The 25,305-nt window shown below is 41.2% G+C and overlaps 1 protein-coding gene across 1 annotated transcript in view; it reads left to right on the top strand.

Annotated features, from left to right (window-relative positions):
- Nucleotides 1-7,336: 7,336 nt before the first annotated feature.
- LOC115043253 (band 4.1-like protein 1) overlaps nt 7,337-25,305 on the top strand; it is a 76,011-nt gene continuing 58,042 nt past the window's right edge. Inside the window, exon 1 of the mRNA XM_029501551.1 lies at nt 7,337-7,467. The gene's annotated coding sequence lies outside the window, so the exon portion shown is untranslated. The remainder of the gene's footprint in view (nt 7,468-25,305) is intronic.

The following is a 25,305-nucleotide window of genomic DNA, read 5'->3' as shown; positions in this document are numbered from 1 at the left end:
AAATGTTGAATAAAGTTTAATGAAGTAAAACATGGCAGAAAAGTGAAAGAATGCATACAGTTTTCACAGTCGATGGGAAGAGGAGTTTTCTTTTTTTTTTTTTACCACAGTCAAAGAAAAGTTTGTGGGACGACTTTTGCGACAGCATGCTAACTACGATGCTAACTACCCACCGAGCAGCGCAGTATGGACAGAAAACGGCCGTGAGTTAAAGGCAGCTTTGGCCAAACAACAGTCTTATTTCATTAAAAATGCTACAGATTTTGGTGATAAGTACTAACAGGATTCTTTTAAAAGTTTTAGATTTATTTGTTTTTGAGTTTATCTTACATAAGTGATAATTTGTACAAACATGAGACAGCTCATGATTTGTTAAAAAATGTAAAAAAAACAAACAAAAACAAACAAAAACAAACAAAAAAAAAAACGGTAGTGGTCAGTACAAACCAGACATGATTTGAAGATATGTCTAAAAAATGTGAGAAGGGATATTTTGTACCAAAATATAGCAGGTGTGATTTTGAACAAAATCCTACAAAAATAACAGATGTGATACCTCAAATGTCGGAATAGATTAACAGAAATAAATGTTGCATGTTTCAATATATCTGTTTCCTACCATCATAGTTGTGGAAACCACTGTTAATAATAATTGTGAGGAATACTTAACATTGACAGATTATTCACATATTATTATTATTATTAAAAGGTGATCTGGGGAACTTTGTCATTCAGGACGTTTGTATCATACAAGTAGCCCTTTGTACTACTCATTACCCTTGAAGTAGCTCACTGTCTGAAAAAGGTTGGTGAGCTCTGTTGTAAGTGATTTGGAACAAAGCTTTAGTTTGAAGAACCAAGATGGCGAAACAACTGCAGGTTTATGGACAGATCACAGAATTATGACTCGTGTCAGGTCTAACGTTTTATTCGTTTAACAAGGTTTCACATGCATGCTGGGTAGCATTATGCAGCCTTTTTCAAATCTCCAAAACCAAGTGTTTCTGCACAGTTTTTGTATAACAACTTAACCATCAGGGTGCTGCAGGGCAGATGAATTTGACATAAAAAATTAAAGGCATCAACTGTACCTAAGTATGGAGTAATGTGTTTTCCTGAGCTTTTATTCCCGGAAAATGTGGCATTACCTGGGTGCACACCTTCTTTTTATTCCAAATGTTTTGTCTCTGGGAAACCTTATCTAGCATCATGTGAAATAGTTCATTTCTTGTTGTGAAGAATGCTTGATCAATGATCCATTACTAAAGGGTGTAGTATCTACTTTAAGCTGCATCTTCCTGCAAAGGCTGCCATTCACACACAGCGAGATGAGAAAGTGGGCTAGCAAATGCCGAAAAATGTCTCAGCAGTATGTGATTGGGCTTTGTCGTTCTCATCAACATGCATCATGCATGGACTGCTACAGTCTGTTTCACTGCACTGGCTCAGCATGACTGCAGCATATTGGCAGAACTTTTTTCCACAACTTGGTGATAGAGATATGGATTGGATCCTGAAACGCACAACTCTATGTTTTGACTTTTCCGTGGTTGTAGGATTTTTGTAGCCTTTTAATACTTCAATTCTTCTCCTGGCAGCCTTCGTATGCTTGACAACTCAGTCTGAAGAAATTAGAAGCTTTATTTGATCCAACACCTTTTTTATTCCCAAGATAAACTGTATATCTTCTTCCAAATGATCCACTTGGCCAGTGAAAAGCTTACCATACCCTTTTTGATGTAATTTGTTGTTCAGACAGTATCTTCAGCCTGAAAACTCTATAGTGCCTTTCACTATGAATGTGAGCATCTGCCTCTTTCCACTCGTTGTGCGGTAGACTACACATGCACTTATGTCTTCCTGCGCTGCACGTAAATCATCCTGGTAAAGAAAAGTGCAGGTGGGACGGGAGAAGAAGTGAATGAAACGATTATGATGCTCAGTCCTATTTAATAACATCACTAGAAGCGACACATCATATAGAACAAGCAACATTATTGCTCCACATAGAGTAAACATGCTGGCTTTGATAAGCAACCTGCAGCCAATGGCAGATGCAGGTTTGGTTATAAAAAGACCATCTGAAGGATTGCCCACACTCTAGATTTTCTGAGAGCTTGGACTTTCGGGGGAAGCAGCAGCCCAAGCTGCCGTAGAGCTGAGCTCGGAAATATGGATTAAATGTGCAATAACAGAGCAGATGAGGTGTGACAAGGATTTGTGTGATTTCAGTGGTTTTTATTGTCCACAGTCCACTGTCTTCCCTCCTGTGTTTGCCTGGGGGCAATGAAATCCTGCTTCCATGGAGTCAATAACAGACAACTGGTCTATACGAGCGTCACTATCAGCATGCTGCGGGTGTGTGGGTCTCCTTTCCCACCCCAGATAAACCATGTGTATGAGGTGGTTTAGTGAATTTCATCAAAACTTGTGCTGTGTTCAAGACATTTCCATAGTGTTGAGTATAAGGTTATGACAGGAAACAGGAAAATGTTACAACAGTCTGGTGATCAGTGTTTCATCTCCATATGAATGTTTACAGTCTGTTTCTTCAGTGACCTCTGGGTGGGGTCAGAGGTGTGTGGTATCACCCCATAACCCCATAACCAATTGGTTTGTGAGTTAATTTGACCATCTTGTAATTTTAAACCGGAGGAAATCATATTTGAAGCAGAAGGTGATTTTTCATCAACATCAACATTTCGATTGTGTGGTACAGTCTGTCTATCATGTGGTAGCCACACCCTAAGGCATACCATGATTCATGGCCTATTTCCTCTAGATGGGCCCATTACTTAAAAAGTGAAAATCACGTTATAGCGAAGAAAGCAAATAAATGAAGTGAGAAGTAGGACTGTTTTCACATAGACTTCAATACAGTCAGATATCTTTTTCTCACCAGTGACATCTCCCCCTTCTGGCAATTAGATAGAATGCATGTTACTTTCAGTCAACTTGTGAAAATTTACATTAGTAAAAAGTAAGAAAACAAACAAACAAACAAACAAAGAAAAAGAAACCAGAGTTTAAGAGGTGATTAAGTGCTCTTAAATATTTATACTCTTTGGATGTAAAACCAACAAAAAGCAGAATGTTAAACTTCCCACATAGACATCACCCCTTGGTGAAAAAAAAATTGTGGCAGCAGCATTGATTTTGTTTCACATTAGTGCTCTTGGAAACATCCTATTCAGTACAAAGCACTTTATTTTATGCCTTTTTAAGGGATAAAGGGGAATTTGAGACGCTTTGATAATGCAAGTGAGCCCAACCAATTAATTCAAACACAGTAGAAAGCAAGAAAACAGCTGAAACAAGGGTGGCGTGAGTAGGCAATCAGAACCTGATAAACAATATGTGACACGGAGAGAGGATGCCTTATTTCAAAAGGTAGAAGAATCACAAGTGCATTTGCACACAAGATATACTGAGCATGCCCTGTGCTGTGGCTGTTCACATAATCCGACAGCCTCAGTTTAGCTGTTTTATCGACCGTCATAAATGCATCGCTGATGGTGTTAGTGAGTGAGCGTTATTCAAATTACGTTATGATTTCAATCAGTGGAATCACATAAAAATTTGACACATAGTGGCCTTAACTGAGACAATATCACAGTAGGCATCCACTTTACATGTTTTCATTTTCCCCTGAAGATATGCTAAGTGTCATTAATGCCAAGCTGTAAATGTTGTAATATTCACTTGGATAATGTGATATGTCTGGAAGTGCAGCGTTTTCCTAATGTAATGGAGAGGAGAGAGAACATTTTAAAAGCTCCTTCCCTTCCCTCCCCAGCGTTCCTTTTGCATGGAAACCCGTGCAGAGTGTAAACAACGTCAAAAGACAATTGACAGCCTCACAATTCAAACCCCAGATGCATCAGATAAATTTTAATTGTCGGACTCAGTCACGTGTCTGAGAGGTTTGAATAATTGAATTGTGAGCAGAAGACTGATGAACAGCACAGTCTGCTTTACATTCTGCACTTTTTCAAATAATACATTATCACTGCGCTTATTCTTCGTCCATATGTTTATCTCACTCACTTTCCTCCAAGGTTTTGGCATTGTGTCTCATTGTGAGTCACCCGAATTGTTGCTTCCTGAAGGACATGACAGAGATGCTTCATTACTGAGCTGCCTAACATAGATGCAGTTATTATTTATCTGTCAACCAACAATTTAGACAATGCTTAGTGCAAGCTTTAAAGAAAAGCTTTTGAAAGCAAAGATCAATAGGTGAATAAGGATTTTCATTTCTATGGGATTGTGAAGCATGGTGCATTTTGTTTACAGAGCTAAGTGGCCTGAACTAATAACCAGAGCAGAACAAAAACATATCCCTTAAACACAAAGCTTTGAATTCTCGCTTGTATGTCTAAGACGCCGAAATTATTAGCAACATGGGTGTCAAACTCCGTGTCGAACAAAAGTGGCCCTTAACACCCATAAAGCATAAACCACTGAATGATTCTGTAGAGTACGTTGTCAAAAATGTCACACCTTTATTACTCATCCACCAAAATGATATGGTGATGTGATACTCAAACACAGTTTTGTGCAACACCTGCAGTTAAACCCCTCATGTTGAAACAAGGGAAGAATAAATATAAATGTGCAGATAGGTTGCAGATAAAAGGAATTGTGAATAAATGCACTGTGAAATATTTGGATGCAGATACTTAAAATGCACAGAGTTCACCGAGTAGGTGTTCAGTTGGGGTAATGAAGCCTCACGGATGTGCTTATTCCTTCACTGTATTTACAATGAAAGCGCTTACAGAGGAACACAGGAGTGTAAGATCTTATTCTTCCCAGTGCACTTTTTCTGTTTGAAAACTGTCTGGCCCTGTGTTTTGTAATGTGGATAGTGATAAAATGATTTCTTTCTTGCATACTAACATTAGTTTATGCTGCACCCACTATGTTACTGACTGTTAGTTCAGCTGCCGCAGGGGTCCTCTGACACCATCCAACTGTGAAGAAAAACCACCTGATTCCTGCATGAACCAAGTGACAAAAGTTCCTATTCATAAAAGAGCTACCAGGAGCCTCTTCTCTCATATCCTTTCTTGGCGAAGGCTAACTTCCTGCTTACAGCTTCAGACCTTGTACTCATATAAGTGAACATGTTCTGCACCAACGTCTCCAGAGGGCGCTGACAGAACTTGATGTCAACCATCTATCAAACTCTTGTTAGGATGAAAAGTCCAGCCCCCAAACTGTGGAAGGTATACATCATTGTGGGGCAGAAATATAATGCAATATTAATATGCAATTCTCTACACTCGTCTACACAGTACTCCCCAACACCAGTGGTGCCTTTTTCAAAGATGTAACGGCTTGTGGTGCATGTGTCGGCATAAAGATGGTCCGGCAACAAATGACACATTAGCTTCATTCGAACAAATACATCTTATATTTACAAAATTGGCTTCAGCTCTGTAGGTGAGGCCACTAATAGTGGTCATCTGCACAAAATGATATTTTAAAGTCGGACTGAAAGTTTGTGTAAAGGTCTTGGGAAGAGTGTGTGTGTTAATGTGTAAGAGAAAGTTACAGGGGATGAAATCAGTTAAATGTCCTAATGTGTTGTGACTTGAGTCAGGGCTGGTTTGGGTTGAGGACTGACTTTAAAAATGAAAACATCTTTAGGGTGGGGCTGGGTTAGGGTTAGGGGGGTGGGGGGTTGAGTTAGACAAATTTGCTCCCTTTGAAGACATTGGCTCAAGGCTGCTTAGCTGCTACTAGCATGACACACTCAAGTCTCCAATGAAATTGACAATGAATGAGTTGAAAAGTAGACTCTGTGTGAAAAGTCTGAAACCTGCATTATGCCAACGAGTGTATGGCCTCAGTCTCTAGTTTCAGGTCTTCTTAAAGAAAAAAACGACGTCCATTTTTTAAATGATGATCCGATTTCTCGGAAAATAGACTATAAACCACCCAAATTAGTGCGTGGCTAGCACGTGACTTACAGACTGTACCACGCAATCATAATCGAGAACAGAGAGAGATCCAGCCCTCACTCCTCCTCAGCTCCTCATTCCCCTATGGATATGTTCCAAAAAGCCGAGATGGTGACAGACAAATTACAAACTCCAGGCTCTAAAGCAGCAGTTTGCAAACCAAAGGGTGAGGTCACAGTGGGTTGACACTTACAGTTGTGCATTAATTTGGTATGTAAAAAACAAAACAACAAAAACACGAGCCTGCCACTGTTAAGGGCTTGGATTGACATACTAGCAGAGTGGGCCTGCTCTTTTGAGGACACAGTTTTGTGTTGAATTTAACCAACTAAAATGTGTCTAATAGACAAAAAGTAGTAGTTCATCAAGCCCCTGCATATCCAGTATCATGTAAGCTAGACAATGACTATAGGAGCCCTTGATGATCTTATCTGTATTGAATACAATAGAATATCTTTATTGTCATTATGCAAGTACAACGGAATTGGAAATTGGAATATTAGTGTTTTGCTGCAGTATTTATGGGCTGCTGCCCCAACACAAACATAACAACATTTTAATGGCGCATTTGTGAGCAGGCTGACAGTGATTAATTAAATCAACAACAGAAGCCCCCTGATCGGTGATTCATCATCTCAGACCGAGCTCGCATTTCCAAACACTACCTTGTTAATTTAGCGGGCACAATGGGCGACTGATACCTCTGCATTGTTGTGTTGTCACGCCCAAGTTGCCGTTATTTTGTGTATACAGCAGTGGGCGGCTCCGGGGCCGCGGCCCTCTGTGCACATTAATCCCATCATGTCCGGGCGCCAAGGTGAAGGAGCGGAGGCTGCGCGTTTGTTAGCGCCAGACTAAATGATGAAATCAAAGGGATTGTGCCAACCTGACGACACTGGAAGAAATAGCAGCAAGTCTTCTGATGTAGTTGCTGGGGTTTTTTAAATATTTAATTAAAAGCAACTACAGAGTGAATCTGCGGAAAAATATCCAGCATCTTCACCAAACAACCCAAACGCACTGAGAGCGGGCGCCTCCTTTCATGACAGGAATCTCCGGCACGTGGGTGAATGCAGCTGCTGGAGAGACAACCAGCGGCTTATGTCACCTTGTTGGCATTTTTCCCCGCATGCTTATTTACAATCTGAGTACCTGTTGACATAGACGGAAGTGTATTTTGCAAGCACTCATGCGAGCGCAGTTTGGTTTTACGCATTCCCTCCCGAACGCACGGGCCGGGTTCGCGCTTGTGCGTGTGCGCGCATGTGTATGCTTTCCTCCGTCCAGCCTCCCCGCATCTGACAGTGTCCCTCCCTCTTTCTCTCTCCTCCTCCTTACCCTCCTCCCTCTTTCATTAGGCTTTTCGCCGGCAAAACACCGACACACTCCCTTTCCCTTCAGCCCGGGGAATAAGCTCGGAGCGGCGGCAGGAGCAGGACTGACTTTCCCCGGTGCGCGTCATCCATGGTCCTCCCCTGGATGTCTGTTTAGCAGGAAGGTATGTTGACATATTCGCATTATTCCCCCCGCTGCTAGATTGCTCACGTCGGTCCAGGCACTCTCTCGACTGTGGTAAACGATTTGTTGAATGTAGCGCTTTGACGTTTTCCGAGATCGCTCGCATTCAATCCCTTTTCCTGACACATTATTCGTCCTTGATTGCGGATCTTTGTTGTAATCTCTTTGTGCTTTTTACCTGCTGCGAAGAGAGGGCATGTGTTGAAGCCGCGGCTTTCCAACAGACCAATATTTTGCAACGCGCATGGACTTTGCACACTTGCACGTTGGGATGAATGATATAGTGGGACAGAAACGGGAGTTGCGGCGTCGTTTTGCACCCGCGGGCTCGGCCAGACCTGCAGCTCCCCAGTACCCCCGTCTCTCCTCCAGGCTGCATGATGCCCCAACCGCCTACAGCACTGACCTTGACTTCTGGATTTCTCACCTCCTTCAGAGTTGTAGCCTGCTTGTGCTCCAGAAATCAGCTGCTGTTTGTTTGTTTGAATTGTGTGTCTCAGCCTGTCAGGGAAAACAGGATCTGCTGTTAGGCCAGCTACTGTACTCTCCCAACACACCCATCCAGTAATTATGCAACAGCCAGCACTTGACAGATACACATGCACACCAAGTGACTTACACAATGATGCTATTGTTGCACCCTCTCATAAACACCTCTGGTTGGCCCACACAAAGTGGTTGGGTTTCGCTTTTAAAACAAACAAGTGGATTTTCAGTTTCCATGTTTTTGAACTTTTTAGTCTAACTCATATTGAAAGCATCTGTCAGTGATGTGTCAAAGGCGTGAAAGGCACATGTCAGCTTAATACAGTGGAGTCATTTTTTGCCTACAAGTTCAGACAAGTCCGCATATGGAAATGGCCTCATCTCTTCCCCCCCGGCTTTCACATACAGTATTGAGGAGTGATGTTTCAGCACCGCAGACTCTTCTCTGTGGTTATATTTCTGTAAATAGCTCTTTAATTTTGACTTTACATTTGTAAATGTGAATGCGACAATCAGCTCCTCTAATTGACTGCTAGAAAAGGTTAATATGAAATTTCTTCATGTATTTCTCTGTGATATCCTGGCTCCTCGCAGTCTTCTGGCCTGCTTCCTATTGCTGTGCATGTGGGCTTGTGATACTTCGTCACACTCTTCCTCTGGGCCGCACACTCTGTCATCCTCAGCTGGCAGACCTGCTGTCACGCAGCGTCCATGTCGTTATCGTCGGACACACTTCTGTGCCTGCTGCTTTAGCCTTGCCCAGTCCGTCTGCCTGCCTGCCAGCCAGCCTTCCCCTTGAGTATGCCCCGATGCTCCATCTCCCTTCTAAGTGCCAGGAAACCATCATCCCCCCTCAGCTTCGGCTCCTCTGCTGTTTGCTCTGTGATGTTTGCCTGAATTTGTGATCATATCGAACTCAGACACACTGAAGTGACTCGAACTCCAAAGATTCTGAATGGCTCTGTCTTCTTTTTACTGTGGCATATATGCACACAAAGTCTCCCTACCAGTGTGTACATCTCTGCAATTCTGCGTGAGTTCAGATGCCTGAAGGTGCCACTGGGATTTCACAGCCCAGCATGTTGCCTGCCACCATTTGCAATTCAAATGAGCATATATGAGGCATCCAGTGAGGCTGAGCAGCCTTTCTCTCCTCCACGTGTCTTATTGGAGGCAATGATTCCTTGCACTTGTAAGTTAATTCAACCATTTCTCATTGACTTCTCCAGCAGAAAGAGAACTCTTAGTGGTTTATTTCTCTAAAAAAGGTACCAGTGAAGAAGAATATTTTCAAGTGGTGATGCGAGTTATTGTGAATATCGTATTGCTTGCTTTTTGCGGACAATGTGGTACATAACTGTGTGGGGTCACCCTGATGGTGCCATGGGATACAACAGGTACTGTGTGTGTGTGTGTGTGTGTGTGTGTGTGTGCGCGCACGCGCTCCCCCACACTTGGCTGTTATTGCTGCTGTTGTTGAATGTTCTTTAACCCGCCATGTTTTTGTAGCTTGCTAAGTGCGGTCACGTCTCTTCCTGCCTACTGACCTCCAGCAACCAATCACAGACACATAAAGAAGCACACACAGACACACACACACATTTTCACTTCCATACCTGTGAAGACCCACATTAAGGCAATGCATTCCCTATCTCTTAATGACAGCCTTTAACTCAGTTTTAACCTAAAGTCATAATCTTTGATGCCATTTACTCGCAGCAATAATCATTTGTTCCATAGTTGTTTTTTTGTGTTGTTACAACGGTGCCTTTACCAAGCAGCATTCGGATTGTGTAGCTGTTCACAATGGATACACAGGAAACAACACATGCATGTTCTACATGTGATATGGAGGTCAAAAGCTGTTGCATGTGTGTATGTCACATGCACAAAAGTCACTGTTTACTGGCATGTTGGATGTCGTGCTGACTGTCCTCTCCTCCCTACTGCATCACAGAAACGTAAAACAAGAAAGCCTTTGTTTGTGTGTGTCTTTAACTCAGCCACAGATACATGTGGCAGACTCAGTAACAAACACACAGTCATGACTAGTAACCAGAGGGTTAACTGAGAGTGAACTCAAGGGTTACTGCGGTTTAATGACCCTGAGGACGAGGAAAGGGACGGATAAAAAATAAAACAGATGGTCTAAATTATCCTCAGGGTTCGTTCGGAGTATGAGTGAAGATTCATTACACGACATTTCCCTTTATATAACTCTTTATGTGAAAGGCATATTTTTTTACCTTCGCTATTAAACACCCTCATCTTTCAAACTTCTTCGCCCCAATTGATCAGTCAGGTTTTGTGGGAAATATCTGAAATCTCATGCCTAAGTAAAGGTAACCGGAGAAACATTATCAGGGATCTCTTCTTCCTGCTATCGAAAGCTGCTTGAAAACAATGGAAGACAATGTACAGCTTTTTCTATAGCGGAGTATAACTCAGCTATATATATACTGAGTATCAGTCTATACTCAGCTGTACAACAGAGTATAACGTATAAATTGACCCTGTGTGAAACAGATGTATAACTTTAACTATTCGTATAATAGTTAAAGAACTTAAAGCGCTTGGAGGCAGTCTGACGTGCCATTTATTTCTTTTCCAATTCCAATACGGAGGTTATGGATCAACACAGTAAGAAAAATAAATTTGAGTCATCACTTAATTTTGTTTATCATTGCCAAAATGAATATGTACAGCTTACTAAATCAAAGGATATTTACACACCATGTAATTAATGCCTGATACCTGATAACTCATGAGCGGCGCTGTATTATTGATTGTTGGTGGATATAGCTGTAATCGCACTACGGCAGCAGTACAATGCACTGCAGCTTTGTGTTTGTTTGCCCAACAAATGGAGACTTAATCTTGTTCTGTTTTACATGCTCTTTTATCAGCTTTGTTTGGAATAACCAAAAGAGGATAACACAACATTACAACAGCTCAGTCCCACAACAGTTCTCACAGTGGCTGTGTGCTTTTGTTCTATGGGAATAGAATTAAGCTTCATCAGGATGCTGCAGCCGCTGCAGTCCTGTCAAAATCTTGTTATGGTGCAGACTTGAGCATCATATTGCTCGGCTGCGCGATCTTTAATGGTGTGTCCACGTCTGCAGTTGCTTCCTCCATCTATTGAGGATCTCTCTCTAAACCAGTTGCAATGTTGTTGTTGTCTGTGTGATTTGGGATTTATTTTTACACGCACAGCTTTGTGCGATTTATCGCCTTCCTTGGATTTCATCATTTTACCCACACTCCTGTGAGAGAAGAGAGACAGAGAACCTATTTCATGTTGTGCGACTGTTTTATTTGACCGTTTTATTCCCCACCTTCAGTCAGATGGCTCTTCACAGTTAATGGGAAGCATCACTTTGTCCTTCTGAAGGGGAGGCAGAGAGCTTTACTCTGAGCAGCAGCTCGGCAGCCTGATGATTACAGTGAGTCAGCAGGTTCTACCCCACTCACCCCCCCTTCCTTTGGATAACTACACACATCTCCCTCCTTCTTACCCTCTCTACTTCTGCCTTCTTTGAACAAATCCCTTTGCCACACAAGGATGAGACTCACCATGTTGTTGTCTAGCTTTGATGTGGTGCAATGATACCCAATAAAGCTGTTTTCTTTTTTCCTCACCACGGTAAAGCAGAATTTACATTTCAGGCAAAGTTGGTTCACGTGGAGGGAAAGGGAATGGTTGCCACTTGTTTCCAGTCTGTTTACTCTGCATTCATTGAGCCCCACCATGGAAATATTTTTCTCTTGAGCTATTTTGGCCTCTCATAGAAAAACCAAGCCAAGCAGCTATTGTTTTCTTTGGGCCACTTCACACTTTGCAATCATTAATTAGAGCCTTTGCATTCAACAGTTGTGGAGGAAGGCTAATTCCATTGTTGGTTTGTGTCCATTTCCCTGATGATTCGAGTGTGCGACTGGCTGGCAGTGTACAAAGTTGGGGAATGGAGAAAAAAAATACGTACTGAGGTCGATCTCAGTGCAAATGATTTATAAATACATAAAACAAGACCTAAAAAGAGGATTAGGGTAGATTAGACTTGCAAAAAAGTTCAAATTCACAACAGTAACACATTCTCTGTTGCAGAGTAAATTCCTGGGTTGCTCGCTTCGCTCAAAATAATTTTTGATTAAGTTGCAGGTGAAGTGAAAATTACTTTAGATTTTCCAGGATGATGGTCCCTTGGTAACTGTTGTGTGATTAAAAGTAGTTGCCGCTGCTGTGTGGTTAATGAGATATACAGCTCCACAGGGGAACGTGGGTAGGCTCTTGACCTCTACATGATATTTCACTGGTAATTACACTGAGAGATGATTGTGCGTCAAATGGCTGGTGAAGTAGGCAGCCCTAGGATCTTGGTTGTGGCCGTGATTGTCAGTGCCGAGAAAAGCATTTTGTTGAGGGGACTGTGTTGGCTGTTGATTGCTGTGGACTGTGGAGGACCTTGTAAACAATCTATTCCCAGTCACTTTGGGCCTGTCATGTGGCTCCTAAACTGGTAAGACAGGTTGCAGGGCAGATCCAGGCACAGCCACAGCTGTTTCTTCACACTCTATACACTCATAGGAGGTGTGTGTGTTTACACCTCTCAGAAAGCATGTGACACATTTTGTGTGTTTACTGTGTGGTTCAAGCTTTTTGGTCTGTTGCACCAACTTGCTTGCTTGCCTTGTTGTACAAAGAAGACTGAACTGAACTGATGGACACACAAAAAGTTACACGCATGCACATACACAGGCAATTGGGACTATGTGGCCACACATGCGTACTGTGTACAAACTCATTCTTCCATCTGTGACAACATCATGCCATCTAAAGATCGACTCTCTGTGACATCACAATTCGTGATGTATTGGTGATGTTGCACATTTTGCACTTTAACGGATCACAGAGCCACCATACCTGTAAAAGCTCCTAGTCATTCAGGTCATCTCCTCTCTTAGGGCTTCTCTTAAGGCAGCTGGACCTGCTTGCTATTAAATGGCTATCTGGTTAGATAGACACTCTTTTTTCAAGAGTGTTTAGTAACAGGGTTAGGCTTTTTTAAGAGTGAGCTTTGACTCAAATCTTTAACCACATGGTCTGAGGTAAGATGAAAAGCTTCCACTTTTCCATGTGCCCTCGTTTTGGTTAATACTTTCCCCCATGAGGGCGTTCATGGTCTGTTCCACTTGAAATAAAGCTGATGATATTGTGTCATTTGACGCTGTCACTGAGCGTCAAATGACATGAGCATGAGTAATTTTACTTTGACTTTTACTTGCATTCACTCAATTCACACTACGCTGCGCCTATTCTGTAGTCTGAGACTAAAAAAAGCCTCATCGGTCAGACAGCGCTAAATGCCAAATGGATAGTTAACACTGGTAACTACACAAATCAGTTTAATCACATGGAATTGCATCACATTGTTAAATATGAAGAGCACATGGCTTAAAAAAGGACACGGACCAATAAATGATGGCCTAATTTTCTTAATTGAAGTAAAGGTTTGAGATAATCCTGCGACTGATTTGAAGCCCAGCCTTTTGTTAGTAACATGTACTGAGAGGAAGCAAAAAAGCGGCAGAAAATCTGGGACACTGGGAAAGAAGAGTGACATATCCAGACACACTGACATTGGCCAAACATCCTGGTTTGAGTCAATACACTGGTGGTGTACTATAGATGAAAAAAAAAAAAAATAAAAAAAATAAATAAATAAAATCTAGAGAGGGATGTAGATGACCTGTCCTTAGAAATGGCTTGAAAATTCTTTGGTGCCTTCCTGTGCTGCTTGGACATGAGAAACTTGATTCTCACCTATGAAATGAAACGTAATGCAAGAAACCTTAAAATTCACATTCATGACCTCCATAGCCACGTAATAATGTGGCCTAATTTAGCTGTCTTTGCATTTAGTTCATCTAAGATTTGTTTCTGAGTCCAGTCATTGAGGGTTGCTGTCATGAATAGCCATTTTCTAAAGGAGCTTTATGTAATCATAACAAAACAGAGAAATAAGTGCTCACTGGGATGCCCTTCTTAAGAACCTTTCAAGGAAAAGCAGGTCTCCACACAACTGAAAAAAATACATCCTAAGTAGAAAAACACTGACATTACAACCAGAAGTATTGTTAGTATTCTTGGTATGGCTGAAAAATAACACCTTGTCATGTTTGCTGCTTTAACTTCACAGGAACTAGTTCCGATTTTTAATCCTTTTATGTACAGGTATAGTAATGATAATAATCAAATGCCTGTACAGTTCATCCATCACAACCGGCACAAACTCTATTCTTCCTCTTCCTCTCTCCGCATTGATAAAACTATCGGTTTATTCTCGGAATAGGTGTGTGTGCCTGCAGCATGGTTCATTTGTAAAACTAGAGTTAAGACTACTTACAAATATCAGTGAGCAGAGGTTCTCAGCGTAAATGTAAATTGCATGTGTTTTGGTGTGTTTGCTTGAAGATCATTTGTGCGTTTGTCATGCTATCACGTCCCACAGAACACTTTCATTTCTCTTCCCCAGCTCACTCAGAGGTGTAAGGCCACTCCTCAGTAATTGAAACCTGTCGTTGTTGAAATCACTTGTTCTTCCTTTGATAGTTGGCCGTTGTTTTCTTTCCCTTCTCTAACTGTCCTATGATTTTTAGAGGATCTTTTTTTGCTGACAAGCCTAAAGTGTTTTCCCTCTTCGTGCAATGATCATTCATTGATTGTCTGTCATGTTTTTCTTCTTTGTTTTGTCTGTGTTGGCAGCGATAATGCGAGGCTCCTTCATAATTCATGCAATGATTGACATCCCACTGGTAGCAGTTTCTCTGGTGCAATCTCAACAGACATTTTTCTTCCACCAGTGTAGTGCTGCCAAACGTTCCAGTCGACAGATTCGGATGCTTGGTGTTTACTTTCAGCTGCCTTTAATCAAACCGCACTCTGTTGTTCTTATATTAAACCTCTGCAAGTGACCTGTTCAGCCGAGAAAAGTTTAAAAGACAAGTCTAAAATGTTGTTGAGTGGTATCAACATGCCTTTTCAGTCTCAGTCCCTATGCGGTTTTCCTTGTCTATATTTAAACAAATACTGAGCTCCTTGTTCAGCATCTTTACAAATCCTCTGACACTGACACCAATAACACAGAGCGCTCCTGTAGCTTCGTTTCAGGCCCAGCACTGATCCTAATAAGGAGATGAATGGCTCTATACAAACAGTGGAGTTGAGCTGGGGGCTGGATGGATGCCCACTGCCTCTCTCTTTCTCTTTTTGCTGTGGGTGAAATGCCTTTTTCAGTCTCTTGCGATCTGCTGCTGGTGAACTGGTCAGTGGTCAGTTCAGGTGTGGACAAAGGGGACCAACTCCCACAGCTCTTGGACCTGACAAAGTAAATAGCTTGATTAAAGTGAGAGCCTGAAACACACACAACCTTGAATTAAGTGGAAATGCTTAAAAAAAGTTCACTCAGTGATCTTATTTTGCAATGTCACTCCTGCAGGCAGATAATCCAGGTGAAGCGTGGAGCTGGAGGAGGGATGTTTTGGCCTTCTCACCTTCATCCTCCCCCCGTATACTTCTTTAGCAGTCTCCTGATGATTTGGTTGAATGGTTTGCTTCCTCTTCTGAACATTGGTCTATGTTTTCAATTATCAGTTCAAGAAGACACAGCTGCCAACTTTTACAGATTTTTACAGATTTATTTTTGTAAATCTGTAAATAAAAAAAAAGTGAAAATACAGATAAACCCCATATAACTACAAAAAGCTAGTTAGCTTTGTCACATATTAAAATGTATATAGGAAACAATTTGATAAGATTGATGATGTTTAGTGTGTATTTATAAAAAAATATATATAAAATTGTTCCCTATAGCTTATTCTTTTCAATTCATAGCTTTCCTCTTGGTTGCACAGCTTCCTGTTTGGAATATTAATGTTTGCGCTTTTATCCAATCATATTTCAGCTATCATGTTTGGCCAGGTTCCAAGAAATCTGCCCGAGGCCCTGAACACTTTAAGTGAGAAGAAACATACAATTGTGGTGCATGGGCAGCACGGCAGCAGAGTGGTTAGCGCTGTTACCCCACAATAAGTAGGTTGTGGGTTCCATTCCTGGCCTGGGGCTTTTCTGTGTGGAGTTTGCATGTTCTCCCTTTGCCTGCGTGGGTTTCCTCCCACTGTCCAAAGATGTCATGTTTGGGTTAATAGGTGACTCTGAATTGTTGTTGATCTCTGTGTGTTGGCCCTGTGATGGACTGGTGACCTGTCCAGGGTGACCCTGATCTCACCCAGCTGGGTTTGGCTCCAGCACCTCTGTGATCCAGAAATGGATAAGTGGTTGAAGATAATTGTCCTGATGGCTGCTCACCTCGCGCTGGTTGCTATGCCCTAGCTTCTGTAGAAACGGAGCAGCAGTTATCTGTTCAGAAATACACCTACAGAATTTTGTCCAATTTTGACCAATCAGAATCGAATCCTTCCAAGGGCTATGTTCTAACTCAGAGGTCTCCAACTCCGGTCCTGGAGAGCTACTGTCCTGCTCCAACACACCTGGCTCAAATAATCAGCACATCATTAAGCTCTGCTGAGGTCTGATAAGCAGCCACTCATTTGAATCAGATGTGCAGGAGTAGGAAACATCTAAAACACGCAGGGCAGTAGCTCTGGTAAGGTGACCCTTGTTCTATATGCTCTTAATTGTTGATGCGGGTGTCTTTATTTTAAATGCTGGAATGGTTTTTGGAGCCATGGTGTCATAATGATGGTATTAAGAAGTGGATAAATTTAAGTAGTACTGTGTAAAACATCACTGAATGCCTACATGTGAAATGCACGGCCCACCACTGCATACTGCATTAACACATGGAATGTGCAGAAGAGTAGTTAAAAATTATTTGAGCAAATGGTTCAAAGACTGGATCCTAAAGTCATCATACATTCTTAGGGAGGGCAACAGTGATTCGTTAGACCACTACCATACTCTTTGGGGAATGCAATGTTTTTGCTAACTGACATCCAGACAACTTGGTTGGTTAACTTTATCAACTCTCAAGTGTGATTTTATATGACGGATGGGGTTATCTGGCTACCAATCTCACTTGATGAGACTGATGTATGTATATATTCTGTGTAGGAGGAATCTTCGAAGACACCACTCTTTATCTTTTTTCTTTTTACCAGCCTGCGTCTGAAAACCTTAATCATGCTGGCTTCCTATGGATAGTGGATTTGAATATCCTGTTAGGGGGAATGAGCGTCACAGGTATTTATCGAGAGCAACAATTGTTTTAGAAATGGAAACAAGCTCCATTAAACTCTTCGGAAATCTGAAAACATTTAAACTGTTTAGCAATGATACAGATTTGTTGATTGCATGGAAATTATGCCACCCTTTGCTCTTTGTTGCCTTCATCACAGAGTGGAACACATTATTAATCAATGCACTACATGTAAATACTAAATGCATTCATAAATGCCTGGACTAAATAGAGTAAAGAGCAACTGCAGGAAACAAGCTCATCATGATAATAGAGATTTACAGGTGTTTATTTTAGACCTGAAGAGATTTATAACATAATGAGAAGAGATCATCACTGGGAAATCGTTTCTTCGCAAGAATAAGAAATTTATGAACAATGAAACCACCAAATGAACTGAAGCCTCTGAACGGATGTCTCTGCTCTCATTTATATCTTTGCTTATGGTGGGATCTAACCATAAACATTTCCCTTGTAATGTTTCTTGCACTGGCACATGTTGTGTAACAGATTGGAAGATGTGGGAGTGCAATGGCGCATTGGTGGGATTATATATATTTTTGTTGTTACCTGAGAGCAGCCAGTAGCATATCTGCACACTTTGTCCTTTTTTTCTACACAGAGAAATTTCCCCAAAAAGAATAATACCTCCTAAATGCCTATTTCACCCTTTCCAATGGCAGTCCCTAGCTAATGTTTGCGTATAGGTAGTTAATTGAATGCTTCTGGTCGCACAATGTTTAGACTGAAGGAAGACTTAATTTGTCATCCTGAATCATCGCTGTCCATGAAGTGTTTGCTTATGAACGGTCTGGAGATACCAGTGAGTTTTTGCAATTCTAGTCCAGTGTCTGCTCAAGTCCAGAGTCACAATGTGCTCTTCACCAGATATAATGCCATTCGCAACAACAGAGCAAGAGCCTGAACTTGAATGCTTTTTAGAAAAGGTATTCCTCCATCAGAGCTGCCATCCGAATCTTGAAGAGGTATGTGTGCCCTGATGTGGAACCTATTCCTATTTAGTTAATCCCTGAAATGAAAATAGCATTGCCACAGAACACTCCATCATCTCAACTTTGACAATTGTCTCCTAATTGTCTCATCAGGCTGCTCTCTTCCTTTTCTTCTTCTTCTACAATGGTCTAATAGCCCCTAAATGAAGAAATTATCCCCACATCAGTACTGGATGGAAATGCACATTCATTTTCTTTTTTTTTCTTTTTACTGAAATGTTCAGAATTTTTCATTACCCCATTTGCATACACACTGCACTTGTTGCCTGAAAATTACCACAGTGTTTTGTAAAATAAAAAGCCATTGTTTAAAAAGAAAGCTGAATACTTTAGGTACTTTTTTGTAGATGATTCCTTCATCCATCTTGTACTGCTTATCCGTTTCCGGGCTGTGAGGGGTCCAATCCCAGATCACTCTGGGTGAGGGCGGGGTCACCCTGGACAGGTCAGCAGTCCATCACAGGGCCAACACACAGAGACAGACAGAGACCAACAACCACTCACACTCACACTCAGACCTACAGACAATTTAGAGTCACTAGTTAACCCAAACATGATGTCTTTGGACAGTGGGAGGAAAACGGAGTACCTGGAGGAAACCCACACTGGCATGGGAAGAACCCCAAGCCCGAGAAACAACCTTCTTATTCTTATTTTGGGGCAACAGCGCTAACCACTATGCTGCCGTGTTGCCTTTCTGTAAATTACCCAAATTTAAAAAAGGTATTCATAAGTTTAGCATTAACGGCTGTTTATATTTCATTCTGGAAGAAATATTACAAGTTCAGCATCAGACATCATTCCTTTTCTCATCAAAAAGCTGCAATATACCCTCAGTCTGTACTGTCGTTTTGTAATGGCAAATCAATATTCTACTACAAGCCCTCAGTTATGAACTCAACTTTAGTCTAAGGTTTTGTCAAGCTACGAGTTCCATCACCTGCTCCACCTGTTTAACATTTGAATTGATGAGCTTAGGGGCTTTGCTACCTTCCTACAAACTTAGGCTAGCTGTTTCCCCCTGTTTTCAGTCTGTATACTAATAAAAACTTGTTGTCTCCAGGAGACAACAAGACTTATATTATATGGACAGTGTCCAAGGACATTGGGCTGAAAATGTTTGATGAATATATTAACAGGTTGAAGAACACTGGCAACCACTCATGTATCCTCACTGAAATGAGGACTTTTACAAACAACTGATTAATGTGACAGGTTATTGAATGCTGTTTGTATGTTTTGCTCTTTGCGTTTGGCAGTTAGCTATCAATTTCATGCAGCTGATTTTCCCTCTTGTCTCCTTGCAGCCTTATTCACCATAGGCCACATGCCATTAGAATTTTAAATGGATAAACAAAGCAAATTAGATGACTTCAACATTGTCTTGATGACACATTTGACATTTCACTGCGATCGATAAACCGTCATTGCAGCCACGGCCCCATGAACACAATAAGCAATGTACACGGATGGATGGAGTGGGTTCAGATCATCATCATTCACTCGTCTTTGTCTCTCTTTTTGTGTCACCACTTAATCTCTCAACACTGAAAACTACTTCACATTTATTTATTCATGTCTTTCAATATTTCATATTTAGGGGACCATTTCTCACTTATTATAGAAATCCTTCTGACTTTGAGCTGCTCATACTTAACATCTCTTTGTCTTGAATCATCAAAAAATGTACTATTAGTGTTCCCGAGTGAAACAAGGAGATGGATTTCAAGTCTGACTTTTTGAGGATCAATGTTTATATAACCCTAATTCATATTCACATTCAGTCATCAGGGTGGAAATAGGCTCACTGCACGAGAGAATGAAGAGCGATCTCACTACCAAAAGAACATTCAGTCCAATCCAACTACAATAATCTTGTACTGTGTGCTTGTCTCCCACTCCCATAAACCCTCCCGTGTCCTGCTCCAGCGCTGCTTATTTTGGATTCACAACCTCAGTGATGGTGTTCAGGTTTAATGGAGCTGTACCCGCGTTGCTCCAGTCTATTGTCCTGTTCTATCAGCTGTGAGCTCCCTTCCCTCCAGGAAACTAGCCATTGCTCTGCTTGCCACTGACCAGTCTCTACACATTATTCAATCTCACAGACCTCACAGTAGTCACTGTAACAGAATCAATCTATTCTGTTGGAAATTTTTAAATTCTCATTCAGTCGTTCCATTTTAGGTCATATTGCCTGATAGAAAAGGACATGCAAATGTATATTGCACATTTCATTCACTTTGCAACAGTGCGACCTGTGTGTATTAAGCTCTTAATTTACCAGGGCATCAGCTCAGCAGCTAATTATGCAGCCAATGCCTGGGCCTCTGCTGCAAGCCCAATCTCTGTGTGAGGGAGAGAACAGCAGTTCTAGTTCAATGATGGGATTTGTCTAAGATTAGCAAGCTCAGAAAAGAAATGAGAATGTAAGGCAGAGATACTAATGAAGTTACAAGATTCAAGAAAGAGACGCAGAGTCTGAGAGCAGAGCAGGTGGAGGGTGGGGATGGTGTCGATGCCGCTGATTTCCCACTGCAATACTGAGGTAAATACAAGTCAATGCAAAACATAGCAAAAGAGGACTTGCGAGCCTACAGTGATTTTACACTTCATTGAACATCATGTTCTAGTTAAGATTTAATGAATCCCAAATTTTTTTTGCATAATTTCCCTGTCTTGCCTGTTTGTCTGGCATTGAAGCGTATCAATTTTGCCACTGCTTTTTCCGTTTTGTATTTAGTTTAGCCTGACCTGCTCTTCAGACACAAAGAATTTTCCTTTCAAAAGTGTGTTGTGAGTCTGTACATTTCCACATACGTAGAGTACGCAGCTCCAGAACTTTTTCATGGATGGTAATACCAGAGGAGCTAATGTAGTATATCAGTGCCGTTCTCCTGCAGTTTGCATTCTTTTTCTTGATGCCTACTTGCACTTTTGCAAAAAAGACCTACAAACCAATCATTACCTGAATCAAAATTTATTTCGGAAGGATCAATTTTGCTGAAAACAATGTAACAATGAGACACAGAGTTAAAGCAGAAGTCTGTTGGTTCACCCTGGAATGGTCACAGGCCTATTGCAGGGCTGACATATTGAAACAAACAAACAGCCATTCACAATCACATGGGCAATTTAGAGCCACCATTTAACCTGGATGTGCATGTCTTTGGACTGTGGGAGGAAATTCCTCACAGGCCTCAGACATTGAGACTAGATCCACCGGGAAAATGGAAGAAACCCAGCCAGCATATCACAGGAAATCAGACTTTTTGAATGTGTTTGTCCAATAGCTGGAAAAAAATCTTTGAAAAATTCTGAATGTACCACCTCTGCTAATATGAACTGAATAGCCAATATCTGAATAAACTGAAGACATTTTAAAAAGTCAGCTTTCTTTTCTTTTATTGGAATCAATTCCTCACACCTTCTAATTTAAAGCCTGGCGTATTATCCTTACAAGTTTTAAGTAAATCAATTATCTTTGCCTCAGTCGGAATGAGATATACCTGTCTTGGGTTTGTTTACACAGCAACTGTTATTGTTGCTGTTGGCAGTTCCTTCAACCTTGGAGGGACTCAACAAGCCTCTGTCATTTCGATTTCTCAAAGAAAACATTAAATGGTCTGATTGGGGTGATTGTCTGGTGTGAAATTTCACTGGTTTCAATGCAATGGACTATTGAGTTTGAACATGAAAAATAAATGAACTCAGTCAAGCATCCACCTCTCCATGTTAGCTCATGTTCATGTCCATGTCCATAATTCATGTTTAGTAGACTTAGAACATTTTCATATTTCATGGTTCGGGGTGATTATCCGTTTCTCAACAACTCCAGTTCATGGTGTGTTTGTTGTCTTTGTCTGAATATTTCATGTCTGGAGATGGAGAGTTCAATGATTAGTGGGAAATAACAGTTTCATGTTATTTGTTTTTGAGGACAAGCTACTTGTTTAATTGAATTAATTATATCTATGACTTTCTTTCTTACAAAGTTCTGCAGAATGTCTGTGTGGAGTTCATTTGTTCATTCATTCATCTTCTACCACTTTTCTGTTTCCGGGCCGCGGGGACTAGGAGCGTGAATGCGCGACTGACAAATCTGCAGAAATTGTGTGATGCATTGATGTGAACACAGAGCAGAATCTCACAGCATGCATTCATCCATTCATTCATCTTGAACCGCTTATTCGTTTCCGGGTGGTGGGGGGTGCTGGAGCCAGTCCCAGTTCACTCTGGGTGAGGGCGGAGTCACCAGCCCATCACAGGTGCAACACACAGAGACAGACAGACAACCACTGACACTCAGACCTACGGACAATTTAGAGTCACCAGTTAACCCGAACATGATGTCTTTGGACGGTGTGAGGAAACCAGAGTACCTGGAGGAAACCCGCACAGGGAGAACATGTAAACTCTACACAGAACCGAACCCGTGACCTTCTTATTGTGGGGCAACAGTGCTAACCAAGACACCGCTGTGCTGCCCTTTGTGTCTATTAATCTTTCCAAAAAAAGGTTTTTCAGTTATATGAGAAGCAAACAGCTACAATTTCAGATTGACGACAAGGATATAATAGAATAGAAGAATATAATTGATTTTAAATTCATTTATGGAAACCCCAGTGCAAGCAATGGGGCATGCAAGCTTTTTCACAGGCTTTCACACAGCAGCAATAAAGTGGCTGTGACATGGAGCGTAATCTAAGCCATGAACCATAAGATTTGTTTTTAATGTCTCTTAAATCTGCTCTCATAAAAGCACACACACGCGTTTCTTATTCTTATTAGTTTGATACTTTTCAATCTGGAAGGATGTGAAATCCTCCAAATTTAAGTGACGTTCCACTAATTCAGCATCTTACACCTATAATCCTGTGTCTGGAAATGCATCATCTCTGCCAGTTGTGGAGAAATTTGACTGAATCTCAACTTGACAGACTGACACAGTGTGTGGTTCTTTTAGACACTTTAAAATATGTATCCTGTTTTGCCAAACTCAGGGATAATATAAACAACTTGAACTTCCACTTTGATGTGGGAATCAGGCTTTCCTGTGCCATGTTCCTGTGGTTAACACATGACAAGAGATGGTCTCTGAACCAGAAGAAGTTTAGCTCCTAAAGTCCTAAGGTAAATTTTTCTTTAAGTAATGGATTTTGGATGGATGCGCTTCTTAAATTAGGAGATACATTAGAAGAAAGTTTCCAGATGATGCAATAAAAATCCATTTGGGAGAAAAATGCAGCTAGTTTGAAAGGACACAGACTTAATGCACCTTTAATAAATGATCCCACAGTCTCTGCAGCAGGTTACTCTAACGCGTTACATTTTATTGCTAGGTGACATCTCACAATTGTAGTAATGATTACAGCAGCAAGGAGGAAAGTGGAATCTACATCAGTCCCAATCAGGAGGAAGTTTGGGATGAATTGACCTGACCTGTATGGGAGGTCATGTTGAGTTGGGAAGTCTTTTTCTGATTTCAGTGTCTATAGATGCTGGCAAAAGCACGTCATATCTTTTTGAAGGGGACGGTGCAATTTGTTTTAGTTCATTTTTTTGTCCATAGTACTATGGCTGATCCCGGCTGGGCCACTCCAAAGTATCACATGGCCAACGTATAGAGAAAGAAAGAAAATTCAGATTAGTAGCTACCTATCTAATTAGAGTCACCAGTTAATCCAAAAGTGGCTATTCACTGGGAGGAAGCTGGCATAGGAAGATCATTCCAACTCTACACAGAAAAGTTTAAACCCAAGACTTACCTGTTGTGAGGCAACTGTGCTAACCACTCTGCCACTGAGCCACCCTGTGCTTCAGTGTTGTGAATTCTCCATCCAGGCAGTTGCTCCTCTTGTCTCCCAGTGATTTTCCTGCTTCCTTCATGGCTGTCAGCTTTGTGCCCCCCCTAAGTAACATTGCACCTTTGTCACACCTTCAACCTTTCATGATTTTCGTATTGATGTGGACATTTTGGCCAGACTTTGAGGGAACATCGATTATACGATGCGACAGGTTATAAACAATCTCTTTTGTTTACCCAGCTGGACAGGCTTCAGCAGAAGTTGAGAACAGGAAAGATCAATGTCAGACTTACCCTGCAGCTTTTTTTTCATCAAACCAAATCATTCACTGGTGTCTACCACTGAGTCATCTTACCTTATTTGATAGAATCTCAATTTAGCCATTTTTGCAACACTTCCTCAATGGCCAAGGTCATAAAAACTTTTGAGTCAAAATCAGAATCTAATATTCCATTAAATTGTCATTTGTGTCATCTTTTAGCTGTCACAGCTCTTTATTAGTGTCAGAATGAGCTGATAGCTGATAGCTGATGTTTTTGCCACCTGGAAAATGTTTTCTTTTTAGCCTCTGTAGGTGAATCCATTCCTCTGACCCATCCTAATTGCTAAGGAGCAGATGTCAACCTTTTTGCAGTGCTAGGCCTATTCAGTGCAATGACAAGGGTATTTTTGATACCAAACATGCCAGACTTACGGAGTGGGAGGTCAGAGTAGAGTCAGAGTAAACCCACATAGACTCGTCAGCATCGTGCCATCTCTTGGCAGAAGACAGTACATCTCAGGGACTTCTAACAGCTAACTGCTGCAACAATGAGCTGCACAGTTTCCACGCCTTAGAGATGACAGGAATGATGCAAAAAGATGTAATGCCATCATCTTCTATGAAATAACAAGGAAATCATCTATCCTCAGATATGGTTCTGCTGCAGGAATCATCAATTTTCTGCTAGTTATATCAGGGTTATCGCAAGAAATACTTAAACACAGTCTTTAAACCAGGCACCTTTGGTATTTTGCTATTCATCATGCAATACCATCAGTAAGGGGTCTGCCAGTCATTAACCTACTTTTTAAAAGCAAATATTGATCTGACTTAGAATGTTAACTGAACTCTGAAGCTAATTTATGAATAAAATACTATGTATTGCATTTTTAAGAAATGTTCTCTTTACTTTTATTGCCTCAAGCATTTGTGGTCTTTGATAGGTAATGCAGCATTTCCAATTTATGTTTCCAAGGGGATATATTGGAGAGTTAA

The sequence above is a fragment of the Echeneis naucrates genome, chromosome 5 (assembly GCF_900963305.1).
Source record: "Echeneis naucrates chromosome 5, fEcheNa1.1, whole genome shotgun sequence".
NCBI lineage: Eukaryota > Metazoa > Chordata > Actinopteri > Carangiformes > Echeneidae > Echeneis > Echeneis naucrates.
Note: the sequence above shows the minus strand (reverse complement) of the source record. Positions and strands in the feature narration are given on the sequence as shown.